Source organism: Eptatretus burgeri, unplaced genomic scaffold (genome assembly GCF_056783735.1).
Source record: "Eptatretus burgeri isolate ZD-2024b unplaced genomic scaffold, Ebu_testis_v1 Ebu_testis_scaffold_64, whole genome shotgun sequence".
Taxonomy (NCBI): domain Eukaryota; kingdom Metazoa; phylum Chordata; class Myxini; order Myxiniformes; family Myxinidae; genus Eptatretus; species Eptatretus burgeri.
The window spans coordinates 70,873-92,500 of NW_028222014.1; the positions used below are offsets into that span (position 1 = coordinate 70,873).

The window sequence follows — 21,628 nt, forward strand, 5'->3', positions numbered from 1 at the left end:
TGTTGCGAATTCGCGCCCACCGGCGTGCAATCGGCCGCTCGACTCAAATGGCGGCCGCCTCGCCCACCGGAACGGACAATTCTGTCGTGACCCTCTCGAACCAATGCCGGGAGCTCGTCACGGGTGGGGGTTTAACCTCACCACGATCGTGCCAATTGCCCACCGGCGCAGAATAGGGTCGCTCGCCAAATTCGATCTACCTAAGTAATTGCGCGAATGGTCGACCGGGCGATCGCACCACGCCACAGGCCGACTCCGGACACGAACCGCTTAGCGGTCCGTTCCGTGCTACAGTGATAACCGAGCGGTGTTATCGTCGGCCTCGACAGTTCCGATTAATTATCGGGCTTAATAAGCCCACGACGAACCCTTTACATGAAGCAGGATGGAGGGTCAATAAAGAAAAGACGAAGCGAAACGGGAAAACAGTTCACACAATGCACATTTATTATGCGACACATATACAGCCAAACAGTCAAAATGCACCTAAAGCAGTAAAACAAAAGAAACAATGACGCAGAGTTACTACCGACTACGCGCACACACGGCAACACTTATACAGTTCTACTTTACAGACGGCGCCAATACACATTTACTCAAAAGCAAAGGAAAGAAGCCACCCTCATAGACATGGGGGCAGACGGGCCTGTAGGCCAATATGTGTGCGGGACCTGAAGGAGCGGCCAGGTCCGCGAGACCGGGTGGGTTCTACCCGCGTCCTCATGACGCGTTGGCGGACGAGCCGCAGATGTGGCCGCGTGGCTGTGCCCCGACTCCGTGCTCCTACGCGGGTTTCGTTGGCACGACGTTTGGAGTGGGGTGGGCACGGGGCCCCCTTTGTTGCACTATCTCAGCGCGGGGGAAAAGGGGGAATTGTTGATGCCCTGGGGGAGGGAGAATGGCTGGCTGGCTTGGGTCCCGCGACGAGCGATCTCCCACCGCGACCTCGTCGCCGACCGCCGTCCCTCTCGCCTCGGACCCGAGCTCCTTGGCCTCTTCCCACAACTCTCCTCAGCCGACTGCAGAACCCAACTCGATGCCTTCGCCACCCGACTCCACACTCTGCCGCTGCCACACTCTGCTGCTGCCATACTCTGCTCTCCAAACAAAAACTGACTCTGCCACCAAAACTGACTCTTCCTCCAAAACTGACTCTGCCACGATTCGCCTGGTGCTCGCCGTTTTATAGGCCGGCAGGAGAAGCAATATGCAAATTTCCGGATCAGAATGACCTCGGGGGCGGAGCCACGCTCGCCAATTGGACGGAGGAAAAGTGTGCGTGAACCTCCCCTGATCCTAAAATTTGCAGATATGGATTTCACACAGACGCGCCTGGAGGTGGGGCCAAGCCGCTCCGCGCTTGTTGATTGGACGGATCAGAAGTGGGCGTGTAGCGTTCTTGATCCGAATTCTCCCTCGGAAAGGCCGCTATTTGCACTCGCGGCTCGGTGCGTATCTTGAACGAGCCCAAGACAGCCCGATGCTCAGTGTTCACAGGTGGTGTGGGAATGGCCGTAGAAAGAGAGAGAGGTGAGGGTGGTGGAGGGTTTATCGGTGGTGGGTTGATGGTTATGGCGGTTGAGACGTGGTTGGTTCAAAATAAAGATAGAACAGAAAAACGGCTATCTCAAAGCGTCGCAGCCCGAATAAATCACATAAATTCCCTCTAAACAACGGGTTTGGGGCTAACTACACATGCACTTAGAGTTATCTCACCTTCTGGACCTGAATGGTGGTTTGCGAATTTCCACAGCCATAACAATAAACACATATATATATATATATATATATATATATATATATATATATATATATATATATATATATATATATATATATATATATATATATATATATATATATATATATATATATATATATATATATATATATATACATACATACATACATATATATATATATATATATATATATATATATATATATATATATATATATACATATACATATAAATGCCTTGGTTTCCACTGCGTGAAGCCGAGAAAGGTGAGAGGCAGGAGCACTAGCCCAGATGGGAGAGCAGTACTCCATCAGGCTGTGGATGAAAGCTTTGTATGCGGTCAGGAGCTTCGGTGGGTCGAGGAAGGACTTTGCACGATGGAGGATTCCCAGTCGGCGAATGGCTTTGGAGGTCACGTTGGAAATGTGGATCTCCCAGGAAAGATCATGGCAGATAGTGAGACCCAGAAGCTTGAAAGAAAGGACTTCTTCCAGAAGATTGTGGAGAAAGTAGAATGGGGGGGGGGGGGTTCCAAACAGTCCTTTCGGAGAGACGTCGTAAGAATATAAGATTTGACCGGATTGAAAGACAAGTTCCACGTGTTGGACCAGTTTGCAATTTTACCCATACCAGATCTGCAGAGAGCGGAGAAGCTGCTGCTTGCCTGTCTGAGGGGTGACAGATGGTAAGACAGAGGGTGGAGTCATCAGCAGAGATAAAGAGGATTTTCCAGAGAGTCGGAGAGATCATTGATGAAAACCAGAAAAAGAACAGGGCCCAGAACGATGCTTTGAGGAACTCCAACCTGGACAGGAAGAGGGGATGAAAGAACTCCATTTCGGGTCACACGTTGGCTGCGACAGGAGAGGAGGTCTGTGAGGCATGAGTGGAGATGGCTGTGGATACCACAGGAAGAGAGTTTGGTGAGCAGGGCAGGGTGCCAGACCGTGTAAAAAGCACGCAATATGTCTGGGGATATGGCTCTGATTTAATGTCCGGCATTGAGGACCACCATCCATTGTTGGGAGAGTGGAAGCAGCGTATCCAGGGTAGAGTGACATGGTCTGAAACCAAGTTGATGATCGGAAATAAAGCCATTGGAGAAGAGGAAGGATTTAATGTCTGAAGCGATGATGGATTCCATAACCTTGCTGATGATTGGGAGAGGCTGATTGGTCTGTAGTTGCAGGGATCTGTTTTTGCATCTTTTTTGTGCAGGGCAATAATGTTTGCCAATTTCCAAATAGATGGCAGATGACCCTGAGCAAAAGAGAGGGTGAACAGAAGAGAGAGAGGGTAAGCAAGAGCAGAGGAGCAGGTTTTTAGGACATGTGGGCTGATACCGTCTGGACCGGTTGCAGAATCTGAGTCGAGGTTTGACAGCAAGCTCTCCACTTTGTCAAAAGAAAAGGACACAGAGTCCAGAGACAGTTGTGTGCGACTCTGTAAGATGGGTACAGAAAGAGATGGGTTTCGGACACAAGATTTCGATGCAAACACCGAGTTTAGGCATTCAGCCTTTTCACGTGCCGTGTCAGCTGTGCGGCCATTTGAGGTAAGGGAGGGGATGAGGGGGAACATACACCAGAAACAGATTTGATTAGATGCCACCAGGATTTGGAGGAGGGAGAGAGGTTTGAGAGTTCAGACTCGAGCTTCGAAAGATGTTGTTTTCTGGCTCTCCTGAGGGTAGATACACACTTGTTATGTGTAAAAGTTCTTGTGTAAAAGTTGAAGCAAAATTCCTGTTTAATAAGCCTGCCATCTCACTTTCATCACTCACCACTCTCCCAGTGTTATTCCTCAATGGGACCACACGAGTCCAAACCTGTTATTTTCCCCTGACATACTTTAAGAATCCATCCATTGGGACCGTACTCTGTGCAGAGCATTGGTGTTGCCGAAGCAGTCTCCTTGGCTATTGGGCACAATCCTCGACAGATCGCCACTTTGACACAGGAATGCCTTGTTATTATATTTGAAAAAAGCCTTGCTGTTATGTTTAATATTCTTAGCCATGTCCTTCTCATACTCTCTTTCGGCTGGCAGAGTTATTTTCTTAACTTTCCTCTGTTTACTCCGACAGTGATCTCAATCGAACTACAGTCCTGTTACTTTACACCGATAAATGCCTTCGCTTCTCCTTAGGCCTAAGTCACATTTGCTCTACGGCGAGGATACGGCAGCCGTACGCCCTCTGAATTGACAGAAACGTGCGGCGGCCGCAGAGTTTCTGCGGTGGCCTCAGGGTGGCCCTACGCCGCATGGCTATATTTTACAGGCCGTGTGGTCGCCGTGGAATTACAACGCGGAGTTATAACTTTTTTCATTTCTACATTCGTCGGAGCAATTCGACACGCCGAAAAAAAAAAACTTGTTAAAAAATAATAATAATAATAATAATTAACCCATTCGTTACCGTCCGTCTGGCCGCACGTTCGCCTTAGGGACCCCTGCGGTTGCCTTGCGACATCAAATGAAAGACTGTAAGGCAACCCCACGTTATCAGTCTCCACAATTTATAAGACCTAAAGCCGAAGTCACATTTGCTCTTGGGTGAGGATACGACGACCGTACGCCCTCTGAATTGACAGAAAGGTGCGGCGGCCACAGAATTTCTGAGGTGGCCTCAGGGTGGCCCTACACCGTATGGCTATATTTTACAGGCCGTAAGGTCGCCGTGGAATTATAACGCGGAGTTATAACGTTTTTCATTTCTACGTTCGCCGGAGCAATTTGACAAGCCGAAAAAAAAAACCTGGTAAAAAAAAAAATTAACCCATTCGTTACCGTCCGTCTGGCCGCACGTTCGCCTTAGGGCCCCCCTGCAGTCCCCTGCGGTCGCCTTGCGGGCACCTTGCGTCTGCCTTGAAAATTATATGGCCGCCGCAGGAACGCGCTAAGGTCACCGTGCGACATCAAATCAAAGACCGTCCGGAAACCCCACGTTTTTGGTCTCCACAATTTATAAATACGCCGTGCAGCTCCACGAAAAATAAAAACATATGTGACTGCTACATTGTGTGACCGTGGAAATACTGCGGCCGCCGTATAATTGCTAGTGGCCCAAGATTTTGGAGACCCCACGGCCGCCGTGGCAAATGTGACCTAGGCCTAACTCGAGGCAACCATTGAGAACATTCTCCATGTGCAAGGACGGATGTGAAAACCCGAACTAGATTGGACTGGCACTCTGAATTGTTTTGCCCGGTTTGATCCAGTGGTTCAGAAAAACCGGTAGAAAAACCGGAAACACCAACAGCAGCGAAGTGAGGGTGGGGGATATCAAGGGGAGGGGTGAAGCACAAATGGGGGAGGGGGAGGGGTCGTGGTGGCACAAAAGCAGAAATATTGCATGCTGAACGTGGAATAAATGAGTGGGGAAGAAACAAAAGGAACAAACAAGAAAGATGTCATGCAAAGCACGACACTTACAAAACCCAAAAAAACAAATCTGATCTGAAAAATAAGTTGTAGTTCAATTAAATGAACAAACATAAATTCTCTTCACATTTTAAATCAATCGGATGAAAATTTAGGATTTTGGAAATTTGGCCTTTGATGACCTGTTGGCTGTTGTGATCTCAAAAATAATTAATTGGTGGTTAAATTCAATGACCTGAAATGCAAATCCTGTTCAAATTTGAAGCCAATTGAAGAAAACAGAAGATATTAGAAATCTGACAAAGTAGTTGGGTTGGCCTTTGGTCGATGTTGACCTTTTGACGTTTTGACCTCAAAAAGAATCCGCTTCTTGCTGATGACGAACTTGACCAGATGGTGAAGTTTCATGATGACCGGTTTAAAATTGTGACCTGAAGGTGATTGACATAAAAAACAAACAAACAGAATAACGTACAAGACCAACCAACACAGTTGAAAAATGTTCCATATTTGCAAGTAACAAACCAAAAACTAACAAACGAAAAGAGATGAAGGAGAGAGGGGAAAACCACAATCACCTGGAAAAAATGGAGTGTTTAGGAATGGGGTCATTTGGGGTAAAAGAGATCATGAGTATGGATGGGGGATGACCTAAGTCAGTGGATGAATGAACGGTGGTCTTAAATCTCTGGAAGAAAGAATGGGACTGAACAGAATGTGGAAACTGATACCACAGGTGAGAGAAAAGAGGAACAAATGAATGGAGGTGAACAGTGAGCCTGGATTTCAGGAGTTTAACAGGAGGTGACCAGCAGACCATGTGCGCCCTGCAGAAACCTGAGAGGGAGGACGAGAGAGAGAGAGCCGAGGGTGCAATAACAAAAAGGGGGCAGTGGAATACAGAGGACCCCAACCTACCTGCAATACAAAAATATCAGGAATCACAGAGAGGTTGCAATTTCATTCAGATTTTCAGGAAAGTACTTTCTGTGTCTGATCGAGAAATTTTTAAATGAATCAACAAGGTATTCAGCAAACATGTTTGGCTTTTAGGAGAGCAACTTGGGACATTGTCCTGGGATGACCACGAAACCCGATCCAGCTTTGTTCGATGATAAAGCCATTGAACAATTCTTTGATTTTGATGTACCATCCTCTCTTACAGAGCAGCAGTGCTGCTAAATTGGTTTAATGGCAAGGTTATACTGGGTGGTTTGCCATTGGCGTTCCATCAGTAGTTTGGGCAGGAATTCGTAATTTGTTCAGAGTGCCGGCGATGACGTGCCTCCTCTTCACAAAGGACACCGTAGGATCTTTAACTTCCAACAACTAATGCCGGCAGCTGGAATGCCGTTTAACATCCATCCGAGGGAGGACACACACATATTGATGAATCTCACTCCCTGCCTTTCAATAATCTGCCCAAAAACCCAACAAGAGGTCAAATTTTCTCTCAAAATATTTGCATAACAGTTGAGAAATGGGTGGGGGGAGGGGTGTGGGGATTGAGGGGTGGAGGACTGGAGGGGATGACACTGATAAAATGACACCCTCAGCCTCTGATCGCACAGATTTCGTGCAGTTATGTCGGGAAAAAATCCACCTTTTTCTTCTTCATTTGGCCATGATCATTTTTTTTCCGGACGATGGGTCTTCCATTATTTGGATGTCTGGATAAAAGATGTTCTCCCGTACGAGGTATTCGCTGAACGACAGAGTTCGGTCAAGGTCCTGCCCATTAAAGTCTACCGACGTCATACTTGATCAAAATAAAACCAAATATTGAATGAATGAGAGTGCACACACATCCTGCACACACACACTTCTTTCATCTCCGTGTCACCCCCACTCCTCCCCACCCAACCCACTCCCTTTTCCACCCACACCTTGGAGTTAAGCTTCGTTTAACATTCCACCACCCATCCCCCTCCAAATAATGATGGAAATCGACTCCGAAACAAAATGTTTTAACAACATAGTAAATGCAAGCAAGGTACAGGATTTCAAATTGATGATGAGCTTTGCATTTCCAATAATGATGATGATCAAAATGTAATCATCTGGTTTGTGTGTGGGATCGGGCACAGACACGCGAACACACACAGAGAGACTTCAAGAGGCTGGAACAAACCTTTGGTCTGTGAGATTCTGGGCTTTCGAATGGGCAGGCAAAGAATTTCTTGGTTCTTGCCATTTTCCACGACACAGGATGAGAGTGGTAACATCAAATCCATGTGCACTGGGTGGAGTCATCAGGTTTCTCCTCCTGCAAAGGGAAAGAACAGTCCAATTAGCAATTTAGTAGGCCCTGTCACGATGTAATTCAACATTTTATCACTTTAACCAAAATAAGAGAAACAATGTGTGACATTAAAAACAATCAACCAGTAAAAAAAGAACCCCAACCCAAAAACCCCTTCGCTGTACAACCCCCTCACCGCCGTCACCCCCCCCCCCCCAAAAAAAAGAAAAAAGAATGAGAGGTCATCCACAGTTTATCGCTTTCATCAAAATAAGAGAAACAATGTGTGACATTAAAAACAATCAACCAGTTGAAAAGAATTCCCACCCCACAACCCCCAATCCCCACAACACCCCCCTCCGGAAAAAAAGAAAAAAAGAGTGAGAGGACATTCCACATTTTATCCACTCAGTTTGGACGAAGCAAATCAACCTCCAATACACGAGAACAACAATTCATGACAGGTTCTTCATGATGTATTGTTCTGTCTTTGTGAACTTCAGATGACGACTGATGAACTAATCCTGGAAAAGGGATTTTGACCGTCTCATGAAAACATCAAAACAGAAGGGGGATGGACGTGGATAAATGAGACCTGATCCCTGTACACTCCACGTCCATTAACTTCTCTCAATCTTGCATTTCCTTCTCAACCGAAAAAATGTTCCCGGATTTCCAATTCCACATCACAAAAATAGGGGCAATACTCCTGGATGCTCACCTGGTAGAACAATGATACTGAGGAGGAAGTCAACGGGACACCGAACCAGCAAAATAAACCAATGAATCAATGTCATGGCCCTGATGTTTTTAATCGCGTGAACAAACTTTGATTCATCATGGGTGATGAAGGTTGTCCTCACAATTTCATCAAAATTGTGTGTATAGTTTCGGAGAAGAAAGCGAATCCCTCTTTTGGTTTTTGTTTTTCAGGGGCGGGGAGGGGGGGGGGTTCGGAGAAAACCCACCATAGACCTCTCAAACCCCGATTTTTTCATTTCGTGAATGAACTTTGGTACATCACGGGTGATGAAGGTTGTTGTCAAGTATCATCAAAATTGTATGTGTCATTTTAGAGAAGAAGTTGCAAGTGTTTATGGATGGACGGACGGACCGACTGACAGACTGATAATGTGCCATCCCATAAGCTCCCCGGAACTACATTCCAGTTGAACTAAAATAAGCTTACGTTGCTCAAAGGATGAGGGCATCAGCGCCATCTTGTCGATGTGCACTGCCTCATTGGTGGGTAACAGCTGATTGATGACGTGCAATCATTCCATCACGTACATACACCATATGTTAAGTATGAGGAGCTCAATGTTGCCCCTTTCTCTGCTCTTCAATAATTTTTTCAGAAATGTTTGAATCATTTATCTCGAAGATATATATTGTTGTGGTTGACGAAATTCGCAAACCACCATTCAGGTCCCTTAGGTGAGATATCTCTGTAAGTATACGTGTAGTTAGGCCCAAACCCGTTGTTTAGAGGGAATAAATGTCATTCATGCGGGCTGCGACCCTTTTAGATAGCCGTTTTTCTTTTACTATCTTTATTTTGGACCAGCCGCCATTACCACCACCACCAACCACGTCTCAACAGCCATCACACAACAACCACCAGCCGCAACGCCGCTTCACAACAACAACAACGCCAACAGCCACGACCTTTACCGTCACATCTCGCCCTCGCAACCATCGCATCACCGTCATTCCCACGCCGCTTGTGGGCACCGATACTGGACTCGTGCAGGGCGCGCACCGAGCAGCGGGTGCAGAGGCACAGCCTTTCCGAAGAAAACGGATCAAAAACGACTCACGCCCACTTCTGTTCCGTCCTATCGGCGAGCGTGGGGCGATTTGGCCCCGCCTCCAGGGGTGTTGGAGTGTGGTCGCTATATGCAAATTCATGGATCAGAAAGCATTCACGCCCACTTTTCCTCGGTCCAATGGGGAGCCAGTTAGAGGTGAAGGGTCAGAGGTAAAGGGTCGAAGGTGAAGGAGCGAGGCCACGGGGCATATAAGGGGCCGCGCTCGCCAAACAGTTCAGTTCGGAGGGGAGAGAGTGAAGAGTTCGGAGCCAGTGAAGAGTTGGGACGAGTCAAGAGAGGAGACGGAGAGGGCGGTTGGACGGAGCTGTGGAGAGGTGGCGGCGGCGAAGACGGTCGAGGGGGTGCTCGTGTCGGAGTCGGGAGCTGCGGAGGGAGAGGCCGGCGGCGCGACCGAGGTCGTGGTGGAGACGCTCGTCGCGGGACCCGAGACAGGGAGATATCCACCCCCCCGAGCATCAACAACCCCCTCCTGTTTCCCCCCGCGCTGAGATAGTGCGAGAAGGGGGCCCCGTTCCCACCCCCTACCAGACACTGTCCGCGAGGCCCGCGGAGTCGGGGCGCCACCGCCATCTTGCGGCTCATCACCAGACGGGAAGGCCCGACGCGGTCTCGGCCCCAGGCCCGCCTACCCCCCTCATCCTTGAGGGTGGTCCTTTTCTTTTGCTTTGGGCATATGTGTTGTCGGCGCCGTCTGTGAAGTAAAACTGAATAAGTGTTGCCGTGTGCTCGGTAGTCGGTTAGATCTGCATTGTTGCATTTGCTTTTTGTGCATTATTGTGTGTTTCTTCTTCTTTTACATTTGCTTTTGGTGTATTATTGTGTGTTTCTTCTTCTTCTTTTACATTTGCTTTTGGTGTAATTGTATATGTGTGCTTTCCGTTCATCGCGAAATAAATGTGCTTTATGTTGAACTGTTTTCCCGTTTCGCTTCGTCTTTTCCTCTATTGAATCTCCATCTTACTTCACGTAAAGGGTTGGTCGTGGGCTAAAACGCCCGATAATTAATCGAACCGTCGAGGCCGACGATAACACCGCTCGGTTATCCCGATAGAACGGAACGGGTCGCTTAAAGTGGCCCGTGTCCGAAGTCGACCTGCGGCGAGGTGCGATCGCCCGGTCTACCCTCCGTGTGGGTACTTAGGTAGGTCGAATTTGGCGAGCAACCCTATCCCACGCGGGGGGCCGATTGGCACGATCGTGGTGAGGCCGAAAGGTCCACCCGTGACTAGTTCCCGGCGTTAGTCCGAGAGGGTCACGACGGGATTGTCCGTCCGGTGGGCGACGTGCCGCGATTCGAGTTACGTGGCCGTTCGCACGCCGGCGGGCGCGAATCCGCAACAATATATATATATATATATATATATATATATATATATATATATATATATATATATATATATATATATATATTTCACAGATTGGGGAGCAGCAACCAGAAGGGGTTAACGGTTTATAACGAGACGAGGAGGAGGTGGTCGACAACATCATTTAATGACAAAAAAAAGAAAAAAAACTCTCAAACAACAAAGAAAAGCCTCGACATTTAGTGTCAAATGTTGTTTTTCTTTAACATAAAAATGAGGAACAATTTGACCTGAGATTTGACCTTAATAACTGAGATTTGACATCAGTCACTGAGAACTGAACTTAGAAACTGAGATTTGACCTGAGTAACCACGTGTTCCCTGAGCCTTGGGGATACATGGGTTGTTCATGAATAATTCATAGGTCACGTGGTTTGCCAATCATATTGGAGTGAAGGAAAGTATTTTTTAAATTACTTTAAATTTAAAAAATGAATCCAATCCTGGTTCCTCCTGATGACTCCATCTTTGCTTGTTGCTTGTTCGGGTTCCTTCTGATGAATCCAATGTAGGACCTATTTTATTTGGCCTTCCATTTGATTTGGATTTAATTTTTAATTTGATGCCAGAAGAGTTGGTTCACACCAAGTCCTTCTCAAGACTGCGTGGGGTAAGTATTCTCTGATTACGATCTATTTCCACATGTATCAACTCCTGATAAAAATTAATGATTTAAAATAATCCAAAAATTGTAATAACATACCTTGTGTGAGATAAAATTATCTTGTTTCTTCCGCCTCCACAGGCATTTCACACTTGCGGTCTCCTTCTTATAACAGTCCGCTGTGGATCAAAAGACAAATGAGAGCAGATGTGTGAGATGGAATGAACAAATGAACCCTGCTGTTGGTGTCCCCCCCCCCTCTCTCTCGCTACTGTTCCTGTTTTTCAGTTTAATCATGATTCTGTATTCTACCTCTTCGACAAGCCTTCGCTCTATCATACAAAAAAAACAATTTGGTCTTGAAAGTGCACCAAGATTGTCCTCTCTGTATCCACTCCTTGCCTTCGTCGGTGTTATGTCCACCTTGGTTTGACTTCAAAAAGAATCCGCTTCTTGCTGACGACGAACTCGACCAGACGGTGAAGTTTCATGATGATCGGTTTAATATTGTGACCTGTAGGTGATTGACGTACAAACAATCAAACAGAATAACATACAAGACCAACCAACACACTTGAAAAATGTTCCATTTTTGCAAGTAACAAACCAAAAACTAACAAACGAAAAGAGATGATGGAGAGAGGGGAAAACCACAATCACCTGGAAGAAAGGGGAGTGTTTAGCAATGGGGTCATTTGGGGTAAAAGAGATCATGAGTATGGATGGGGGATGACCTAAGTCAGTGGATGAACTAACAGTGGTCTTGAATCCCTGGAGGAAAGAATGGGACTGAACAGAATGTGGAAACTGATACCACAGGTGAGAGAAAAGAGGAACAAATGAATGGAGGTGAACAGTGAGCCTGGATTTCAGGAGTTTAACAGGAGGTGACCAGCAGACCATGTGTGCCCTTCAGAAACCTGAGAGGGAGGACGAGAGTGAGCTGAGAGTGCAAGACCAAAAGGGGGGCAGTGGAATACAGAGGACCCCAACCTACCTGCAATACAAAAATATCAGGAATCACAGAGAGGTTGCAATTTCATTCAGATTTTCAGGAAAGTACTTTCTGTGTCTGATCGAGAATTTTTCAATGAATAAACAAGGTATTCAGCAAACGTGTTTGGCTTTTAGGAGAGCAACTCGGGATGTTGTCGTGGGATGACCACGAAACCCGGTCCAGCTTTGTTCGATGATAACGCCATTGAACCATTTTTTTATTTTGATGTTCCATCCTCTCTTACAAAGCAGCAGTGCTGCTAAATTGGTTTAATGGCAAGGTTATACTGGGTGGTTTGCCATTGCCTTTCCATCAGTACTTTGGGCAGGAATTCGTAATTTGTTCAGGGTGCCGGTGATGGTGTGCCTCCTCTTCACAAAGGACACCGTAGGATCTTTAACTTCCACCAACAACTAATGCCGGCAGCTGTAATGCCCAGTTTAGCATCCATCCGAGGGAGGACACACACACATTGATGAATCACCCTGCCTGCCTTTCAATAATCTGCCCAAAAACCCAACAAGAGATCCAATTTTCTTTCAAAATATTTGCATAACAGTTGAGAAATGGGTGGAGGACTGGAGGGGATGAGACTGATAAAATGCCACCCTCAGCCTCTGATCGCACAGATTTCGTTCAGTTATGTCGGGAAAAATCCACCTTTTTCTTCTTCATTTGGCCATGATCATTTTTTCCGGACGATGGGTCTTCCATTATTTGGATGTCTGGATAAAAGATTTTCTCCCGTACGAGGTATTCGCTGCACGACAGAGTTCGGTCAAGGTACTGCCCATTAAAGTCGACCGACGTCATACTTGATCAAAATAAAACCAAATATTGAATGAATGAGAGTGCACACACATCCTGCACACATACTTCCTCAATCTCCATGTCACCCCCACTCTTCCCCACCCAACCCACTCCCTTTTCCACCCACACCTTGGAGTTAAGCTTCATTTAACATCCCACCACCCATCCCCCTCCAAATAATGATGGAACTCTTCTCCGAAACAAAACGTTTTAACAACAAAGAAAATGCAACCAAGGTACAGGATTGCAAATCAATGACGAGCTTTACATTTCCAATAATCACGATGATCAAAATGTAATCATCTGGTTTGTGTGTGGGATAGTGCACAGACACGTGGACACACACGGAGCGGCTTCAATAGGTTGAAACATACCTTTGGTCTGTGAGATTCTGGGCTTCCTAATGGGCAGGCAAAGCATTTCTTGGTTCTTGCCATTTTCCACGACACAGGATGAGAGTGGTAACATCAAATCCATGTGCACTGGGTGGAGTCATCAGGTTTCTCCTCCTGCAAAGGGAAAGAACAGTCCAATTAGCATTTTAGTAGGCCCTGTCACGATGTAATTCAACATTTTATCGCTTTCATCAAAATAAGAGAAACAATGTGTGACATTAAAAACAATCAACCAGTTCAAAGAATTCCCACCCCACAACCCCCCAACCCCCACAACACCCTCACCGCCCCTTGCTTCGCCCCCCACAAAAAAACAAAACGAAAAAAAGAGTGAGAGGACATTCTACAGTTTATCCACTCAGTTTGGGCGAAGCAAATCAACCTCCAATACACGAGAACAACAATTCATGACAGGTTCTTCATGATGTATTGTTCTACCTTTGTGAACTTCAGATGACGAATGATGAACTAATCCTGGAAAAGAGATTTTGACCGTCTCATGAAAACATCAAAACAGAAGGGGGGTGGACGTGGAGAAAATGAGACCTGAACCCTGTACACTCCATGTCCATTAACTTCTCTCAATCTTGCATTTCCTTCTCAACCGAAAAAATGTTCCTGGATTTCCAATTCCACATCACAAAAATAAGGGCAATACCCCTAGATGCTCACCTGGTAGAACAATGATACTGAGCAGGAAGTCAACGGGACACCGAATCAGCAAAATAAACCAATGAATCAATGTCATGGCCCTGATGTTTTTAATCGCGTGAACAAACTTTGATTAATCATGGGTGATGAAGGTTGTCCTCACAATTTCATCAAAATTGTGTGTATAGTTTCGGAGAAGAAAGCGAATCCCTCTTTTGGTTTTTGTTTGTTTGTTTGTTTTCAGGGGCAGGGGTTCTCGGAAAACCCACCGTCGACCTCTCAGACCCTGATTTTTTCATTTCGTGAATAAACTTTGGTACAACACGGGTGATGAAGGTTGTCGTCAAGTTTCATCAAAATTGTATGTGTCGTTTCAGAGAAGAAGTTGCAAGTGTTTATGGATGGACGGACGGACCGACTGACAGACTGATAATGTGCCATCCCATAAGCTCCCCGGAACTACGTTCCAGTTGAACTAAAATCAGCTTACGTTGCTCTCAGGACAAGGGCATCAGTGTCATCTTGTCGATGTGCACTGCCTCATTGGTGGGTAACAGCTGATTGATGAGGTGCAATCATTCCATCACGTACATACACCAAATGTTAAGTATGAGGAGCTCAACGTTGCCCATCTCTCTGCTATTCAATTAATTTTTCGGAAACGTTTTATTCAGATACTCTCTAAGATATATATTTCACAGATTGGGGAGCAGCAACAAGGAGGGGTTTAGGGTTTATAACGAGACGAGGAGGAGGTGGCCGAGAACATCATTTAATGACAAAAAAGAAAAAAACTCTCAAACAACAAAGAAAAGCCTCGACATTTACAGAGGCCAATGTTGTTTTTCTTTCATATAAAAATGAGGAACAATTTGACCTGAGATTTGACCTTAATAACGGAGATTTGTCTTCAATAACCACGTGTTCCCTGAGCCTTGGGGATACAAGGGTTATTCATTAATAATTCATCGGTCACGTGGTTTGTCAATCATATTGGAGTGAAGGAAAATATTTATTTTAATTTTTAAATTTTTTTTAATGAATCCCATCCAGGTTCCACCTGATGACTCCATCTTTGCTTTTTGCTTGTTCGGGTTCCTTCTGATGACTCCAATGCAGGACCTATTTTATTTGGTCTTCTATTTGATTTCGATTTAATTTTTAATTTGCTGCCAGAAGAGTTGGTTCACACCAAGTCCTTCTCAAGATTGTGTGGGTTAAGTATTCCATGAATACTTTTTAGTTCCACATGTATCAACTCCTGATGAAAATTAATGATTTAAAATAATCCAAAAATTGCAAAAACATACCTTGTGTGAGATAAATTATCTTGTTTCTTCCGCCTCCACAGGCATTTCACACTTGCGGTCTCCATCTTATAAAAGTCCGCTGTGGATCAAAAGACAAATGATAGCAGATATGTGAGATGGAATGAACAAATGAACCCTGCTGTTGGTGTCCTCCGCCCCCCACCCCCACCCCATGCTGCTCTCTTCCTGTCTCTGTGTCTGTCTCTGTGTCTGTCTCTGTGTCTGTCTCTGTGTCTGTCTCTGTGTCTGTCTCTGTGTCTGTCTCTGTGTCTCTCTCTCTCTCTCTCTCTCTCTCTCTCTCTCTCTCTCTCTCTGTCTGTCTCTCTCTCTCTGTCTGTCTCTCTCTCTCTCTGTCTCTCTCTCTGTCTGTCTCTCTGTCTCTCTCTCTGTCTCTCTCTCTCTCTCTCTCTCTCTCTCTCTCTCTCTCTCTCTCTCTCTCTCTGTCTCTCTCTCTCTCTCTCACTTCTTGCTGTTCCTGTTTTTCAGTCGCATCATGATCAATTCTGTATTCTACCTCTTCCACGAGCCTTCACTCTATCATAAAAAAACAATTTGGTCTTGAAAGGGCACCAATATGGTCCTCTCTGTATCCACTCCTTGCCTTCCTCGGTGTTATGTCCACCTAAGAGATGATGAAAATGGGCTGGAAATTTGATGGTGTCACCAAACCAACAAATTGTTCCACCTGCTGGAATGAGACAGGAAAGTGTCCCACAAGAAAGCTTAACTGGCCTGGTCGTTGCCCACTTTCATTGTGGAAGGTAAGAATGAAGCTGAGATGGTGGTGATTAAGGGGATCCAGCACCTGGACCGTTCAGGGTGTGAATGAGGCACGAGTTTCTCTTTTATTTCGTCCTTTCATGACGTTCTCTCCAGGTTAAGATGGCTGGTTTCTCATAATTTCCTAATGGTGAACCTCGTAGGTAACTCAGATAATTTGTTTCATCTGTCCAATGAACGTTGTCTGTCCCATGTATGTTTATTCATCTCCACATTAATATGTACACCGAACAGTCTGATTTTAAACTTGTCTGAACAAATAAACAAATTATAAACTCAATCAGGAAATCTGTTCCGACATCGAAAATCTTGTGCAAAATAATCCAAAACATTTTACTTTCTCATGGTCCCTTACCTTGAGAACATGCCACCGGTATGCGAAATGCGTACGCAGGTGATCAGTGTATTCCCCTCCAATGCGAGTTCTCGATTGATTGACCTCAATATATTTGGCAAAGTATTCCTCTGGAAACCTTGCCTGAGCTTCGCGGTCAAGGTCTGAAGTGGGAAACAGGTGGAAATAAAGGAAGGGGAGGGACAGTAGATCATGGCACGGATGTTCTCTCAATATTGTTTTCAGCAAAACCTTCGTGCTTGTGAAGTACCAGTGAATGACAAAGACATAACCGTTGGGTAAAGTAGAGAACTTAAGGCCCGGTCACACCTTGACGTTTTAGCCAGCGATGGCAACGTATTAAAATGTATGTAAAACGCTGGCTGACGTTGAACTTTTGATGTTTTTTTTTTAAGATTCGGACGTATTCATAACGAGTTGGTCGTATGCATAACATATTAGTAATGGACACAGAACGTTTCGTTGTGTTATAGATAACTTATACCAACGAATGCTGACCTGTTGTCGGCCCACACAACCGATGCCCAACGATAGTCTAACTTAGGCATAGCGCGTTGCACGCATCGCCGACGATGTCGTGACGTAGCCTATTAAAAGGCTGACGCACAACGATTCGAATCATAACTGCCGTAGAAATGGAAGTGTCAACATCGCGGTCACACCTTGGCGATCTTGCCAGCGTATGCCGACCTAAGAAAAATGTGTCTAAAACGTTGGGGCACGTCAAATACGGTATGAGTAAGTTTGGTATACGTGAGTAGAACGCTAAAGTACGCTATCATACGTCGTAGTAAGTAGAGTACGTCAAGAAATTTTAAACATGTTCAAAATTTTACGACGTACTCGGCGTATGACACACGTTCCGCATGCGATGGGGATAAGTTGTACACACGATATGCGGACGCTTACACACGTCCACAAACGCTACTTATAAGCTACTCATAAGTCGAAACACGTCGCGGTAATGTCTTTTTTACGCGAAACTTATTTCTAACTTATGTTTGACGTGCTTTGAACCAATTCTTTACGTAGTCCCAACACACATCGACGTATGTAGACGTATTCCAATGACGTCTTCCGGTCGACAAAAAAAATGAACGTGTTTCTAGCTTACAACTTACACTACAACTAACCCTAACTGCCATATAAAGACGTGTTCCCAGCGGTTTTGGGAATTGGTATATAAAAATGGTGTTCATAAAAGGGGAACCCAACAGTGTTTTCAAGTTCCTTTTTGAGTCGATGTCCATGTCAGCAGTAACAGTATCAGTATCAGTATCAGTATCAGTATCAGCATCAGTAACAGTATCAGTATCAGTATCAGTATCAGTATCAGTAACAGTAACAGTATCAGTATCAGTATCAGTAACAGTATCAGTATCAGTATCAGTAACAGTATCAGTATCAGTATCAGTATCAGTAACAGTATCAGTATCAGTATCAGTAACAGTATCAGTATCAGTATCAGTAACAGTATCAGTATTAGTATTAGAAGTAGTTTGTTCATGTTGGCAGTAGCAGGTGAGTGTGAGGGGGAGGGTGTGGGTTATGATGGATCCTCCTTGCATCCGCGTGTCCACGGGTAGGTTCATAGGCTGCCACTCAACGATTTAAATGGCTGCATCTCCACTATTGAAAGTAGACGCTTGCGCTCAACAATTGGATTTTCTTACACTCAACCACTTTTAAACGGTACCACTCAGCCATTTTCATTGTTTACAATGAACGATTTAAATTGCTGTCACTCGCCTTTGTTTTTTGACGCTGGGGTTTGGAAATTTGAAGCGTTTCTTCTGAACGTGTTAAAACGCTCAAACTCGACTATTTTAAATAGACGCTGCCGATGGACAATTGGAATCATAGCCAAGCTAGACATCGAAGTGTGAACATCCTCGCCATGCCGAAGAAAAGTTTGAAGAATGCTGCAAATAAGTGTCCTGGCCGTGGCCGTGGACGCTGACGCAAGGACGATCCATTATACCGACGTCTTTCAGCCTATGAGTAACTTAAAAGTAACGTCTGTCGATGTGTGGCAACGATCGCGTAACGTGCCAACAACACGTTAATCATAGGTTAGAAATAAGTTTCGGGTATGCTAAACATTACCTCGGCGTGTCTCAACTTATGATTAACTTACAAGTAGCATGTGTTGACGTCTGTCAACGATCGCAGACCGTCCATACAACTTGTGGCCAGCGTAGCGGAACGTGTGAGTCATACGCCGGCATACGTCGTGAAATTTCAAGCATGAAAAAATTTGAGGACAACCTAAAAGTACAACGTTTAAAGCCAGCGTACAACGACGTATGGCAGTGTTTTTCAGCGTGCTCTCAATGTTATCAAAACTTACCCATAACGTATTCAATGTGTGCCAGCGTTTCAGAAAAAAAATTCAAAAAATCGGCAAACGTTGGCTAAAACGTCAAGGTGTGACCGGGCCTTTAGAAAAGAAAAATAAAAACACACCACTGGGAAAATCTTAAAATGATGAGGTACCCTCACAAACATGTACTGTACACTGTTAGTCCTACCTTGTGATTGTTATATCATATGGTGTTACACAGTGTTCCTATAGTATAGTGTGTGTGTGTGTGTGTGTGTGTGTGTGTGTGTGTGTGTGTGTGTGTTTGTGTGTTTGTGTGTGTGTGTGTGTGTGTGTGTGTGTGTGTGTGTGTGTGTTTGTGTGTGCGTGCGACACTTCATTCTGAAGGGTTCTGTGGTCAAAGAATAATAAAATTGTACCGTTGGAAAGCAAATAATCTATTCTCTTGGAAGCCCGTCAGAGAAGAGTCTGTTATTAAAAAACCGTCCTCCCAGGAATGAAGAGGAAGAAGCAGGACATGGAACTTTCATGCAGCAGTTTCAAAGGGAGGAGGGTAAGAACCCCTGAGAATTAATCGTGATGGACAGGGAAGAAGCACACAAACAACAACAACCACAGCCACGATGACACCAGCAACAGCAACAATGACAACATATTGTAAAAGATCCTTTTTTCGTGTTTCACTTCATTTTACATCCTCCTTGAGATTCACAGATATACACGCAATATGTTTGTGAAGTACAACATGGTACCATCTGAATAAACCCGTCAGCAAAGCGACGGGGAGGCACGCCTCATCATAATAAAAACGAGGAGAATATAAAAACAGCAATTGGTAATCTTCCAACCCTGATGGTTACCTCGGGAGAACATCTCTTGTTCGACGAGGCCTCGACAAAGTGCACAGTTGATCTGTCCGGGCTTGCAACTGTGCATGTCTCGAAGGCACAACACACAGAAAACGTGTTGACAGGGATGGCATCTGTGTGGCCCAACCATGATGTCGAGGCAAATGGGACAAGTGAGTCGCTCCAGATCCTCTTCCTGCTTTTTTTTCTTTAACTCCACCTGCAATCACAAGATAAACAAATCACTAATGGTCCTTGAACATTTGTACATCCAGAAACATTAACAATCGCAGGAGTATCAACAATTGGATTTTGTGAAACATGATGAATGATATGTAATCCTGGAAGATACCCTCCCTCACAGGAAATAAATGCTGCAACATGGGGTGAAGATGATCCTTCAAGTTCCTTTTAGCAGCGATTGGCACTGACCTTGCCTTCTTAGGGAATGAATACAAACAAACAATGCCAGGAAAATGTGCCCCACAAAATTACAGAACCATCACATCTCTTCACTGTTGGCAACAAGCACTCAGGTTTGAATAATTATTTAGGTTTGCGCCACATGTGTACTCGTCTGTTTGTTGGGAACATAGTGGAAGATGATTCATCTGACCACATCACAATTCTCCACTGCTCAGTCGTCCATTGCCTGTGCTCTTTGTACCACTGAACATGCAAACATGCATTGTCGGATGTGATGAGGGAGTTGGGCACTGCAACCAGGAGATGGTATTCCGCTCTGTGGAGTTCTCAGCGGACTTTTTTTGATGACACTGGCTGCTCACGCCCCAGGTTGGAATTTACCGTCCTCTATATCTCTATATCTCTGGACCACGATTTGCAGCCTGCTTTGCCTTGCACTTCAAATTGATTCACGGATATCACGACCATGGAGTATGCGCTTCCACCAACTGTCGTACTTTGCTGATTATGTCTTTCCCTTGGAGTTCCGTACCGACATCACGTCACACACAGTTGATTGTGAAATATCAGCAAATAAGTTGAGATGTCTTTCTCACTGAAGCTCCTGCCAAACGCAGCTCAACAATCACCCCTCTTTCAAAGTCACTGAGGTCTCCTCATGAAAGCCATAAATGAAGGCAACTAGGCCTGTGCAGCATTTATATACATGACCATAAGCGTGCTGGGGTACATAAGCATTTGCACACATAAACATGAGTTCAACACGTGATCTTGAATTGGAATACATTGCACCACTGAACTCGGTGCAAGGTTTTCCAAATCCATAAAAGCCTTAACAATGGCCCTTGGCCTGAAAAATCAAAATGGACGTCACACAAGGAGCCACTGCTGTTCCCCCAAATAAACCGTGACACACACACACACACACACACACACACACACACACACACACACACACACACACACACACACACACACACACACACACACACACACACACACACACACACACACACACACACACACACACACACACACACACACACACACACACACACACGACTTCAACCCCAATATACTGACCTTTTTAGATTCTTCAGCCTTCTGTGCTTCATCTTTTTCGTTCTTTCTTGATTTCAATTTTCTGAAGAATTTCCTCAACTTTCTGAAACATTTGTGTTTCTTTTTCCTCGTCGGCGTGTCGTCTACGTCCGCGTAAACGGCGTCCACATCGACCAGTTTCGTTATTTTAAGATGTCCCGGTTGTGCTCGTGGAGGGAGCAGGTCACTCCGTGAAGAGGAAGAAGATGAAGTAGTCGTTTCGATTACCACAGCTTCGTTCTACGGGATTGTTGAGGAAGACACAAAGCACACGTGGTGAGTAAATTAATTACGGAGTGAGGGGGTGGGGGGTGAAAATGTTGCTATTTTTACCCTCCCCTAAGGAGAGGGTATTACATTTGGGTCTGTGTGTTTGTTTATTTGTTTGTTTGTTTCTCAATTTGTTTGTTTGTTCGTTCGCACAGAACTTTCGTGTTTATCTCCACAACTGCTTATTGGATTGAG

At 45.1% G+C, this 21,628-nt stretch overlaps 1 protein-coding gene across 3 annotated transcripts in view; it reads right to left on the bottom strand.

Moving 5' to 3' along the window:
* LOC147007638 (uncharacterized) overlaps positions 1-21,628 on the bottom strand; it is an 87,004-nt gene that overhangs the window by 62,610 nt on the left and 2,766 nt on the right. For 2 of the 3 annotated variants that reach the window (XR_015054049.1, XR_015054047.1), the window contains exons 2-9: positions 21,146-21,403; positions 19,649-19,856; positions 16,466-16,608; positions 15,331-15,409; positions 13,349-13,483; positions 11,570-11,681; positions 11,267-11,346; positions 7,257-7,391 (exon numbers count right to left, since the gene is read on the bottom strand). The gene's annotated coding sequence lies outside the window, so the exon portion shown is untranslated. Of the gene's footprint in view, positions 1-1,981; positions 5,557-7,256; positions 7,392-11,266; positions 11,347-11,569; positions 11,682-13,348; positions 13,484-15,330; positions 15,410-16,465; positions 16,609-19,648; positions 19,857-21,145; positions 21,404-21,628 lie in introns of those variants that run through there. The other variant, XR_015054048.1, reaches the window with a different exon arrangement.